This window comes from Triticum aestivum, chromosome 2B, assembly GCF_018294505.1.
Source record: "Triticum aestivum cultivar Chinese Spring chromosome 2B, IWGSC CS RefSeq v2.1, whole genome shotgun sequence".
Classification (NCBI taxonomy): domain Eukaryota; kingdom Viridiplantae; phylum Streptophyta; class Magnoliopsida; order Poales; family Poaceae; genus Triticum; species Triticum aestivum.
In genome coordinates, this window is record NC_057798.1 from 535,084,785 (window position 1) to 535,096,650 (window position 11,866).

Here is an 11,866-nt window from a genome sequence, read left to right on the forward strand (position 1 = left end):
GGAGCCACGTGTCGGCTCACCGTTGGGACATATGTCATCCACTTATTGGACGGAAGGCGCCTATGATACGTCGACACATGGCACGGCCCAACAGAGGCCCATTCCGGTGAAAAGGGCGGCCCATTTGACTTGGTCAAAAGGTAGCGAGCCGGCCCACGAAAAGCCTGTTAACGACATGTTCGCATATAGCCTATTTACAACCCGCTAACTCACGACCCATTACGGCCTACCGGAATTAGGCCCAGTAGTTTCATATGGGCCGTCCAATATGATTCTAGCCGTTGTAACTTCTGGCCCATGTATGGCCCATGACGTCTTTCGACCCATATGAGCCCCTTTGTAACTCTTGGCCCATTAACGACCCATGGTGAAACCGGCCCGTAATGAACAGTGTATCGCTTTATACCCATTAGTGGCCCATTATTCCATTGGGTCGTTTGTAGCCCGTGTTACCTTTCGGCTTCCTCAGGGCCCATTTTTTCTTGGGCTCATTTCCAGTATTCGGTTACTTATGGCCTGTTACTGGCCTTTTCTGCTTATGGGCCAAATTCAGCCTATAGTGAACCTATTGCCAATATTTTTAATAGATCCAATTATGATGAACCTATTGCTAGTGATTTGAGTGCACTAGATTATCTTTATGAGGTTTTGCTTGAAATCCGTGATTCGAAAAATTGTGATGAAGTTCTTTATGAAGAGATTCATTGTAGCTCCTTGAATAAAAAGCATAATTGCGATGATTTTACTATAAATCCTATTGATGTCAATTGTCCTAATGATATGAAAATCCCTAAGCTTGGGGATGCTAGTTTTGCTATAACTACTATTTGTTGCAATGATCATGATTGGGGTGATTCTTCTTTTGATCTTGAAAATTTATTTAAGCCCCATGATGAATATGAGATTGATAATAGTGTTTGAAATAATATTGAAAGTGGGTTTGGAAGAGTGTAGACTTTAGATCCCACGTATTTGGATAATGTTCAATCTTATGAAGTTTTTTATAAAAATGGGTTTGGAGAGGTCATGACTTTAGTTAATGTTAATCCCACTATCTTGGAAGAGTGTCAACTTTGCATGCATATGGATCATGTTGAGAATATGTTATGTGATAGATATTTTGTGAATTTGCTTATGATCCTACATGTAATTATTATGAGAGAGGAAAATATGGTTGTAGGAATTTTTATCTTACTAAATTACCTCTCGTCATGTTGAGATTGCTATTGTCTCTTTCTTCTTCCTTGCATATGCTAGTTTTTGCTTGCCTTGCAAATTTGTTTTCTTATAATATGCCTATGCATAGGAAGTATGTTAGACTTAAATGTGTTTGTCACGTGTTTCATGATGCTCTATTTGCGCTTCAATTCTTGTCTTTCATGTGAGCATCATTAAAATTATCAATGCCTAGCTAAAAGGCTTTAAAGAAAAGCGCTTGTTGGGAGACAACCCAATATTTTTCCTTGCTGTTATTAAATAAATAATTCATATAGCTTCTGTTAAGATGTGTTTTCATGTTTTAATTAGTTTTTGTGCCAAGTAGAACCTATAGGATAACCTATGGTGATAGTTAAGTTGATTCTGCTGAAAAATAGAAACTTTGCACGCACAAAAATAATTTTAGTAATTCACAGAAACGTGCTTTTGCGTTGATTCTTTCTGTTGTAGATCGATAGACAAATTTACAAGGACGTCCTATTTTCGTACGATATTTAGAGTTCCAGAAGTATTCGAAGGTTACATATTTCTACAAACTGTTATGTTTTTGACAGATTCTGTTTTTTCGTGTGTTGTTTGCTTATTTTGATGCATCTATGGCTAGTATCGGGGGGTATGAACCATGGAGAAGTTGGAATACAGTAGGTTTAGCACCAATATAAATAAAGAATGAGTTCATTACAATAACTTATGTGATGGTTTTTCTTTCTTGCACTAACGGAGCTTATGAGATTTCCTATTGAGTTTTGTGTTGTGAAGTTTTCAAGTTTTGGGTAAAGATTTGATGGACTATGGAATAAGGAGTGACAAGAGCCTAAGCTTGGGGATGCCCATGGCACCCCAAGATATCCAAGGACAACCAAAAGCCTAAGCTTGGGGATGCCCTGGAGGGCATCCCCTCTTTCGTCTTCGTCTATCGGTAACTTTACTTGGAGCTATACTTTTATTCGCCACATGATATGTGTTTTGCTTGGAGCGTCTTGTATGATATTCTTCTTTGCTTTTTAGTTTACCACAATCATCCTTTATGTGCACACCTTTTGGGAGAAACCCACTTGATTTGGAATTTATTAGAATACTCTATGTGCTTCACTTATATCTTTTGAGCTAGACAGTTTTTGCTCTAGTGCTTCACTTATACTTTTTAGAGCACGGCAGTGGCTTGATTTTGTAGAAATTGTTGATCTCTCATGCTTCACTTATATTACTTTGAGAGTCTTTTATAATAGAATGGTATTTTCTATGGTTATAAAATTGGTCCTAGAATGATGGGCATCCAAGTTGGGTATAATAAAAACTATCATAGGAAGTGAATTGGATGCTATGATCAATTTGATGCTTGATAATTGTTTTGAGATATAGAGGTGGTGATATTAGAGTCATGCTAGTTGGGTGATTGTGAATTTAAAGAATACTTGTGTTGAAGTTGGCAAGTCTCGTAGCATGCATGTATGGTAAAAGTTGTGTAACAAATTTATTGCATGGGGTGCTCTTTTGATTGCCTTCCCTTGTGTGGAGGTCGGGGCGTGCGATGGTTAACTCCTACCAACCTCCCCCCTAGGAGCATGCATAGTAGTACTTTGATTCAAGGGCTAATAAAACTTTTGCAAGTATATGAGTTCTTTATGACTAATGTGAGTCCATGGATTATACGCACTTTTACCTTTCCATCATTGCTAGCCTCTTCGGTACCGTGCATTGCCCTTTCTCACCTTGAGAGTTGGTGCAAACTTCACCGGTGCATCCAAACCCCATGATACGATACACTCTATCACACATAAACCTCCTTATATCTTCCTCAAAACAGCCACCATACCTACCTATCATGGCATTTCCATAGCCATTCCGAGATATATTGCCATGCAACTTTCCACCGTTCCGTTTATCATGACACGCATTATCATTGTCATATCGCCTTGCATGATCATGTAGTTGACATCGTATTTGTGGCAAAGCCACCATGCATAATTTTTCATACATGTCACTCTTGATTCATTGCCCATCCCGGTACACCACCGGAGGCATTCATATAGAGTCATATCTTGTTCTAGTTTTGAGTTGTAATTCATGAGTTGTAAATAAATAGAAGTGTGATGATCATCATTATTAGAGCATTGTCCCCAAATAAAAAAAGAAAGGCCAAAAAAAGAAAGGCCAAAGAAAAAAAAGGAAAAAAAAGAAAGGCAAAAAAAGGCCCAAAAAAGAAAAAGAAAATAAAAAAAGGGAGGGCAATGTTGCTATCCTTTTGCACACTTGTGCTTCAAAGTAGCACCATGTTCTTCATATAGAAAGTCTCTTATGTTGTCACTTTCATATACTAGTGGGCATTTTTTATTATAGAACTTGGATTGTATATTCCTAAGATGGGCTTCCTCAAAATTCCCTAGGTCTTCGTGAGCAAGCAAGTTGGATGCACACCCACTTAGTTTCTTTTGTTGAGATTTCATACATTTATAGCTCTAGTGCATCCATTGCATGGCAATCCCTACTCCTCATGTTGACATCAATTGATGGGCATCTTCATAGCCCGTTGATTAGCCTCGTTAATGTGAGACTTTCTCTTTTTTTTGTCTTCTCCACACAACCTCCATCATCATATTCTATTCCACCCATAGTGCTATATCTATGGCTCACGCTCATGTATTGTGTGAGAGTTGAAAAAGCTGAAGCACGTTAAAAAGTATGAACCAATTTCTTGGTTGAAACCGGGGTTGTTCTTGATGGGAGTATTTTGTGTGATGAAAATGAAACATAGCCTAACTATATGATTTTGTAGGGATGAACTTTATTTAGTAATGTTATTTTGAGAAGACATGATTGCTTTGTTAGTATGCTTGAAGTACTACTATTTCCTATGTCAATATGAACTTTTATTTTGAATCATTTGGATCTGAACATTCATGCCACAATAAAGAAAATTACATTGAGAATTATGCTAGGTAGCATTCCACATCAAAAATTCTATTTTTATCATTTACCTACTTGAGGATGAGCAGGAATTAAGCTTGGGGATGCTTGATACGTCTCCAACGTATCTATAATTTTTTATTGTTCCATGCTATTATATTACCTGTTTTGGATGTTTATGGGCTTTACTTTACACTTTTATATCATTTTTTTGGGACTAACCTACTAACCAGAGGCCTAGCCCGAATTGTTGTTTTTTTGGCCTATTTTAGTGTTTCGAAGAAAAGGAATATCAAACGGAGTCCAAATGGAATGAAACCTTCGGGAGCGATCTTTCTGGAACAAACACAATCCAAGGGACTTGGGGTGGACGTCAAGCAACAAGCGAGGTGGCCACGAGGGTGCCCGGCATGCCCCCCACCCTCGTGGGCCCCTCAAGCATCCACCGACCTACTTCTTCCTCCTATATATATCCACGTACCCCGAAACATCCATAAGCACCACGAAAAACTATTTCCACCGCCGCAACCTTCTGTATCTGCGAGATCCCATCTTGGAGCCTTCGCCGGTGCTCCGCCGGAGGGGGAATCGACCACGGAGGGCCTCTACATCATCTCCAAGGCCTCTCCAATGAGTTGTGAGTAGTTTACCACAGACCTTTGGGTCCATAGTTATTAGCTAGATGGCTTCTTCTCTCTCTTTGAATCTCAATACAAAGTTCTCCTCGATCTTCTTGGAGATCTATTCGATGTAACTCTTTTTGCGGTGTGTTTGTTGAGATCTGATGAATTGTGGGTTTATGATCAAGTTTATCTATGAGAAATATTTGAATCTCCTCTGAATTCTTTTATGTGTGATTAAGTTATGTTTGCAAGTCTCTTAGAATTATCAGTTTGGTTTGGCCTACTAGATTGATCTTTCTTGCAATGGGAAAAGTGCTTAGCTTTGGGTTCAATCTTGTGGTGTCCTTTCCCTGTGACAGCAGGGGCAGCAAGGCATGTATTGTATTGTTGCCATCGAGGATAAAAAGATGGGGTTTATATCATATTGCATGAGTTTATCCCTCTACATCATGTCATCTTTCTTAATGTGTTACTCTGTTCTTATGAACTTAATACTCTAGATGCAGACAGGAGTCGGTCGATGTGTGGAGTAATAGTAGTAGATGCAGAATCGTTTTGGTCTACTTGTCACGGACGTGATGCCTATATACATGATCATGCCTAGATAATCTCATAACTATGCGCTTTTCTATCAATTGCTCGACAGTAATTTGTTCACCCACCATAATACTTATGCTATCTTGAGAGAAGCCACTAGTGAAACCTATGGCCCCCGGGTCTATTTTTATCATATAAGTTTGCCATATACTTTTATTTGCATCTTTTACTTTCTAATTTATATCATAAAAATACCAAAAATATTTATCTTATCATATTATCTCTATCAGATCTCACTTTTCGCAAGTTACCTTGAAGGGATTGACAACCCCTTTATTGTGTTGGTTGCGAGGTTCTTGTTTGTTTGTGTAGGTGTGTGGGACTTTTGAGGAGCCTCCTACTGGATTGATACTTGGTTCTCAAAAACTGAGGGAAATACTTATGCTACTTTGCTGCATCACCCTTTCCTCTTCAAGGAGAACCAACACAGTGCTCAAGAGGTAGCAGTTATTTACTTTAAACATAATGCATTGATGTGTTATTGTAGAGGCGCACAAAAAGAAATGGATATTGTAGTCACTGAAAAGAAATGGATATTGTAGGCCGCTACTGAAAAGTGTTACCTCATATGATTACATAGCCTCAATTTCATAAATTGTGTACCCGTTGAATTCATATATGAATATTACATAAATTACTTCATAATAGAACTTGAACCATCCAAGATTAATGAATCTAAATGCAAGACTAACAATGGTGCATTTAAATGATATCTACATTGGTTGTTTGAAGAAACATCAGTGTAACTCTTGCACGCACAATTGAAAAGGATTATTTAGAAAAAAATGTGATAAGTGAGTGTCCAATCTTTATAGCGTTTAATTGATATTGTATCTTTGGCCACTATACGAAGTAGATACTGATTTATGTTAAAGCGATGCACGTTCACGATCGCTAGATAGTGATATGTGAATGAATTGTGCAATCTCTCTCACACGCATACATATGTCATTTCTCCATGGGCATCAAAATCACACACGCACTTCGTGTATTTCTCTCCCTCCCTGAAGGTTAGAATTCGTCTTTCTACCCCGTCCTACAAGTCTCTCACACAGAAACACACACACTCTGTGTCAAACGTCCACCCCTTTAATTCCGCCGACCCACCGCCACTAATATCTCAAAGTATAATTAGGTCTCCTACACATAGGCCTATGGTTAACTCGAACTGGATCCCATTGTAGGTGTTCATATGGTTCCGAGACTCAAAAGACGATGGAGGTTATTATTGACTTGAAGGCCAAAACCTCTATCATCTTTTGAGTCCTGGAGCCATATGAATACATGCAATGGGATCCAGCAGAGCACCTTTTATTTTGAGTTTTCGCTCTCTCTCTCTCTCTCTCACACACACACACACTCACTCACTCACACTCACACACACACACCGCTTGTTTATCTCTATGATGCTTTAAGTATGCCTCGCACACATGCTATCTATCTATCACTTAATATAGATATGTGTCACACAAACTCGTTCTCCCTATATCTAAGTGTCATTGCCCCCCCCACACACTTCCCGATACCGAAGGAGTAGGCTGACACCTCAATCTTGATACAAATCTATCTACTGGCTTCTCTCTCAAACACACACACACACACACACACACACACAAACTACCCGACACCGAAGGAGTAGGGTGGCACCTCGATCTTGATAGTAATCTATCTACTCACTTCTCTCTCAAACACACACACACACAAACACACACACACACGCGCGCGCACACGCACGTGCGCTAGGTGTGCCTTTGTGCCTACCGCGCGCACACTCTCGATTCATGTTTCTCTTCCTCCCCCTCCCTCCCAACAATTACAGCAGAAGGGTGACAACTCGATCTTGATTTTAATCCATCAATTGGTTTCTCTCTCAACCACACACACACTCTAGTTGTGTCTATGTGCCTCGCTCACACACACTCGACACGTCTTTCTCTCTGTAGCCCCCTTGATATCTAGACTTCTCGCGCGTGCACAGTTGTAGTGATGATGACGCTGAACCCAATGTGCCTTGTTTTTACCGGCCTCATGTGATAGTTTTCACACTGTTTTCTGTTAATTAACAAGGCAACCTTTTCTTTGTTGCTACTAGTGAATCTAAGATCATTCGGGGAAAACATACAATATATCACTTCAACCCAATTATCGCAGTAACTATTTTAAAAGAAACTAGCTAGATGCCTGTGTGTTGCATGAAACATCAACATTCATTTGTATGAGTAGTTTATCTTGTGAGACAAACAGATGAATGAGGGAAGGCCTTATTTGCAAATATGGAGAGGGGTGTGGGTATCTCTTTGCAAAATTGCCATAGTTTCCTTCCTATCCGTTAGATATAAATCCGACGGCCTATATTGCAGGATGGCAGGCACACCATCATCACCAACTCTGTTTTTCTACTACATTCGTTCCTAAATATTTGTCTTTTTAGATATTTCAACAAGTGACTACATACGAAGCAAAATGAGTGAATCTACACTCTAAACTATGTCTATATACACATCCGTATATGGTAGCCCATTTCAAATATTAAGGAACGGAGGGAGTATAGGAGTAGAAATAGAGATATATCTCCAGTATCGTCCACAACGAACATGTGCTGGACTGGTTAGTGCCGGATGCTCGCAACATGATGACCTGAGTTTGAATTCTGTCTTTAACTTTAGATTTTTATATTACTAGAAAGATGCCCATGCATTGAACGGAACATCAAGATGCATTTCTATGAGTAGTTTATCTTGTGGGAGAAAAGGATGAACGAGGGAAGGCCTTATTTGCAAATGTGAAGAGGGGTGAGGAGGGAGAATCATACACGCAATTAAGACAAATTGATTGGATGAGAATCTATTATTTCCAGCATAGGAGCATGTCCAACGACAGCGGGCAAATTTCCTCCCGCTTCCTTCCACGGAGGACGACATCCAATGCCAGCAGCATACATTTTCACAAGTCTAACCAACCAGAGGAAATTCATGCAAACACAGACTGATTTCATATAAGCATGAAGGATTTCGTATAAAAGAGCCGGATCTTCATATAAATATGAAGAATTTCATTACATTTACATGAACTAAGCGGTGCTAATCCAGCTCTTGTGGTACAACTAATACCTAATCTAAATGGCCGCCCACGGATCCCTTTTTCTTCCTCATGTCCGGCAGACACTTGCGGGGTCGATGAAGGTCCTCGGAAGAGATGAAGCAGCAAAGAAACCACCTGTATACGCATTCATCGCCTCAGCGATGGCCTTCATGGGACCCAAGTGGCGGCGGCCTCCCGTGTTCTACTTCTCCTTGATGATGGCGGCAGACACAGAGAACCTGGCAACCGGCTTGTCGCTCTCCATGCACCCAACTTCTGTCTCTTCCTGCATGGCGCTGCCACAGGCACGGGAGGCGCGCCCATAGACATGGGAGGCGCGTCCACCGCAGACACTGGTGGCGTGGTACGACGCGGCTGCAGCGAATCTTGTGCCGGTGTGGAGCAACTCGCCACTCCTCATTGAGCTGAACTGGAGTAGCGAGTTGCTGAACCACGTGCCGGCTTGGGGCAACAACTGGCTCCATCGGGCCAAGCGAGGTTGGTGAAGCACCGAGCGGCATCGCTCGTATCTGGAGGGCTCGGCGGGCCACCCAGCTGGGTAGTATGCCGGAGAACGGCTCCTCGGAAGCCATCGGAAGAGTGGAGAAAATGGTGAAGGAGGAGTTGGGAGAGCGGCGAAGGGGTGCGATTCTTGCCCGCTGTCTATCTGGCCTCGTTTAAATAGAGGGTCCACAACACCAGCCTGTGGCATGATGCCGAGAATCGTCTCCACACGGTGTTGTCGACCGGCTGTTGGATGGCAAGCTTCGACGCGAGCTACGACTCTCAGTTGAACCAAATGATCATTGCTACCATCAACAAGTTCACCATCGTCAAGAAGCTCGTAGACGAAATCGTCGTACTCCTCCAGCCCGCGTGCCCGGGCTCCTCATTGACCGCCACCCTAATCGGCCTCCATGGACGGAACCTCTTTCAATCACTGGTGGCCCTGCGACTGCCCGCCGACGTAATGAAGAATGTCCACCCGGAGGTCGTGCTCGCGGCGAGGCGCCTCGCCCTGCAAGAATTCATCGACCTACACATCCACGTGTACGAGTTAGTTGTGTACATAGGTATCTACAAGGCCAGTGAGGACGCTACGATGTTGGTCTTCCTCAACCGGCTGGAAGCATTCGACGCCTTTGTTGAGAAGCACCTTGAGCTCGCCACAAAAGTCGCGACTGCTAAGCCGCCGGTCGGTGGCCCGGCGCACTGACTTGAGGAGGAGGAGGTCGTACGTTGATGGATGCATCTTCTTCTTGTCTCCAGTAACCACCACTGTGATTGCATCATCGTGGCCTTAATTCTTATTCCGCTATTGCATTCTCGTTCCAGTCAATACATACACGTGTGATCCCTTTGCTCACATTTGGAGGCAATTATATGCGTCACTTTAACTAGCACTCCATCCATCAATTTATAAGTTGTGCTTACCTCTTCCATCAACTTCGTGCAACGCACGGGCATCTTGCTAGAAACACTACAAAATGTCGAATCGCATGTGACCAAACCGACGCTGCGCCAACCTAGCTACTATCCTGCTTATCTGGCAGAAAAAGCCCCGCCCTAGTGTTTCCAATCGTTAATTCTATCTATCGATCGTGCCAAGGAGCATGTCGGCATTCTGGGAATGGGGGTCCCCAGACTAGCCTACCTACGGCCTGCAGCGTGGCTCAATCGGTGGCCCAGTATGGCCCGACTTCATAAACCCACACTCAAGACCCTCGTGAAGGGGCTAGCCTCGCGGGGCGGACGACACGAGTCCTCCTCAGGGGCGACCTCACTAGGCAAGCTCGCTATGAGGCAGAGAGATCAAGGCAAGGGGTACCTCGCGCGGTGCCCATGATGCAAGCCATGACGATCAAGACCAGGCGGGCGCCAAGCGGGTGCCTGCCTGCGTAGTGTCCTCGTTTTCTCTTTGGTGCAAAGGGGGCAAGCGCAGGCACGGAGTACCGAGGCATTAGGCAAAGGTTTCCATATTGGTGCAACGAGACCAAGACCAGCAGAGCGGCAGGATGGAGGTCACCGTGGAGCCCAAGACGGCATCATCACGAGCACCTTTGGTAGTCAAAGACCACCTTTAGTCAGGATAGCTTGTACTAGCTGTCCCCTTTCAAAATGGCCATTGTTGGATCCCTTCCCGCTCAATATTTGGGAAGAGGACCAGGGCCTCTATAAATAGGGCTATCCACCAAAGTAGAGAAAGGAGCGAAGTTCATCCGCACAACACACCACCACAAGAACACCTCTCCTCGCGAGGCCGTTCTTCCCTTGTACTGTTCATCATCAGCCCAACAGGCAATCCACCACCACACACAGGAGTAGGGTATTACACCAAAATGGTGGCCTAAACCTGTATAAATCTTGTGTCCCTTGTGTTGTTCCTCCATCTAGCCTAGAAACCACGGCGAGGCTGAGGGCGTCTTTCGGTAGGGAGGAGATCTTTGTGCGCACCCCAGAGTTCGAACCTTAAGGATTTTGCCGGAGCCCGATATCCAACATTTGGCACGCTAGGTAGGGGTGCGCCGGAATCTTCCTTCTACTGATTTGCATCCCGCTGCTTTGTCGCATCCATGTCCGGCGACCCGACGACCAACACCGACCGCTGGGCGGCATGGCCATCCCATGCCACACCGCCTGCCCACCCCAGGCAGCTCGCGCACTGCAGAACGCTGCGGGCCGTCGGCGACGTGGTCAAGCACTGCCTGCCCTTACTCCGCGGCAGGTGAAATCAGCCGCAAGGGCCTCAAGCCACACCGCAGCCACGACGCCGCACACCCGACGGGAGCAAGCAAACATGAGAGCCGCGCTCACTGTGGCTCGGGAGCTGCTGCGGTGCAGGTTGCAGGAGAGCGGCCGAGACGTGTTGCTGGAACGCGTTCCCGAGCTCCTGGATGCCGCGGCTTCAGGGGCACCGCCCTTCAGTGACCAGCTTCAACCCCAGGCCCCGATCAGATCAGATCATGCGGCGGGCCTCTCCGCACCCGCGCGCCCCAAGGCTTCATGGACACCAGCTCAACCATCGGCGCCAGGCGTCAGGCTACACCAGCACCACCTCCAATGAGCGAGGGAATGAGCATTGCCGCCTACGGCCCAGGCGGGCCGCTGCCCTACCATCCTCAAGATGGCACGTTGGGCCAGGCTACATGGAGCGTGGGGCACTATGGCGAAGTCTTTGAGGCGGCGACCTCGGAGGCTTATGTGCCCCGCATGGTGGATCGGGAATACGCGCTGGAAGACGACCCTGGCTGGTTCCTCGGGTCAGGCTGGGAGGAAGAGACGCCAGAAGCCGAGCCTTTTCAGGAGCCTCAAGGAAACCTCACCAACCGTGCGGGCAGGAGCATCTACCGGGTATCGCTAATTCCTCAGGAGCAAGCTTATGCTAACCATGGGTCGCAGGAGGTTTAGGTCACTGCAGCAGACGGCTGCCCCACCTCAGC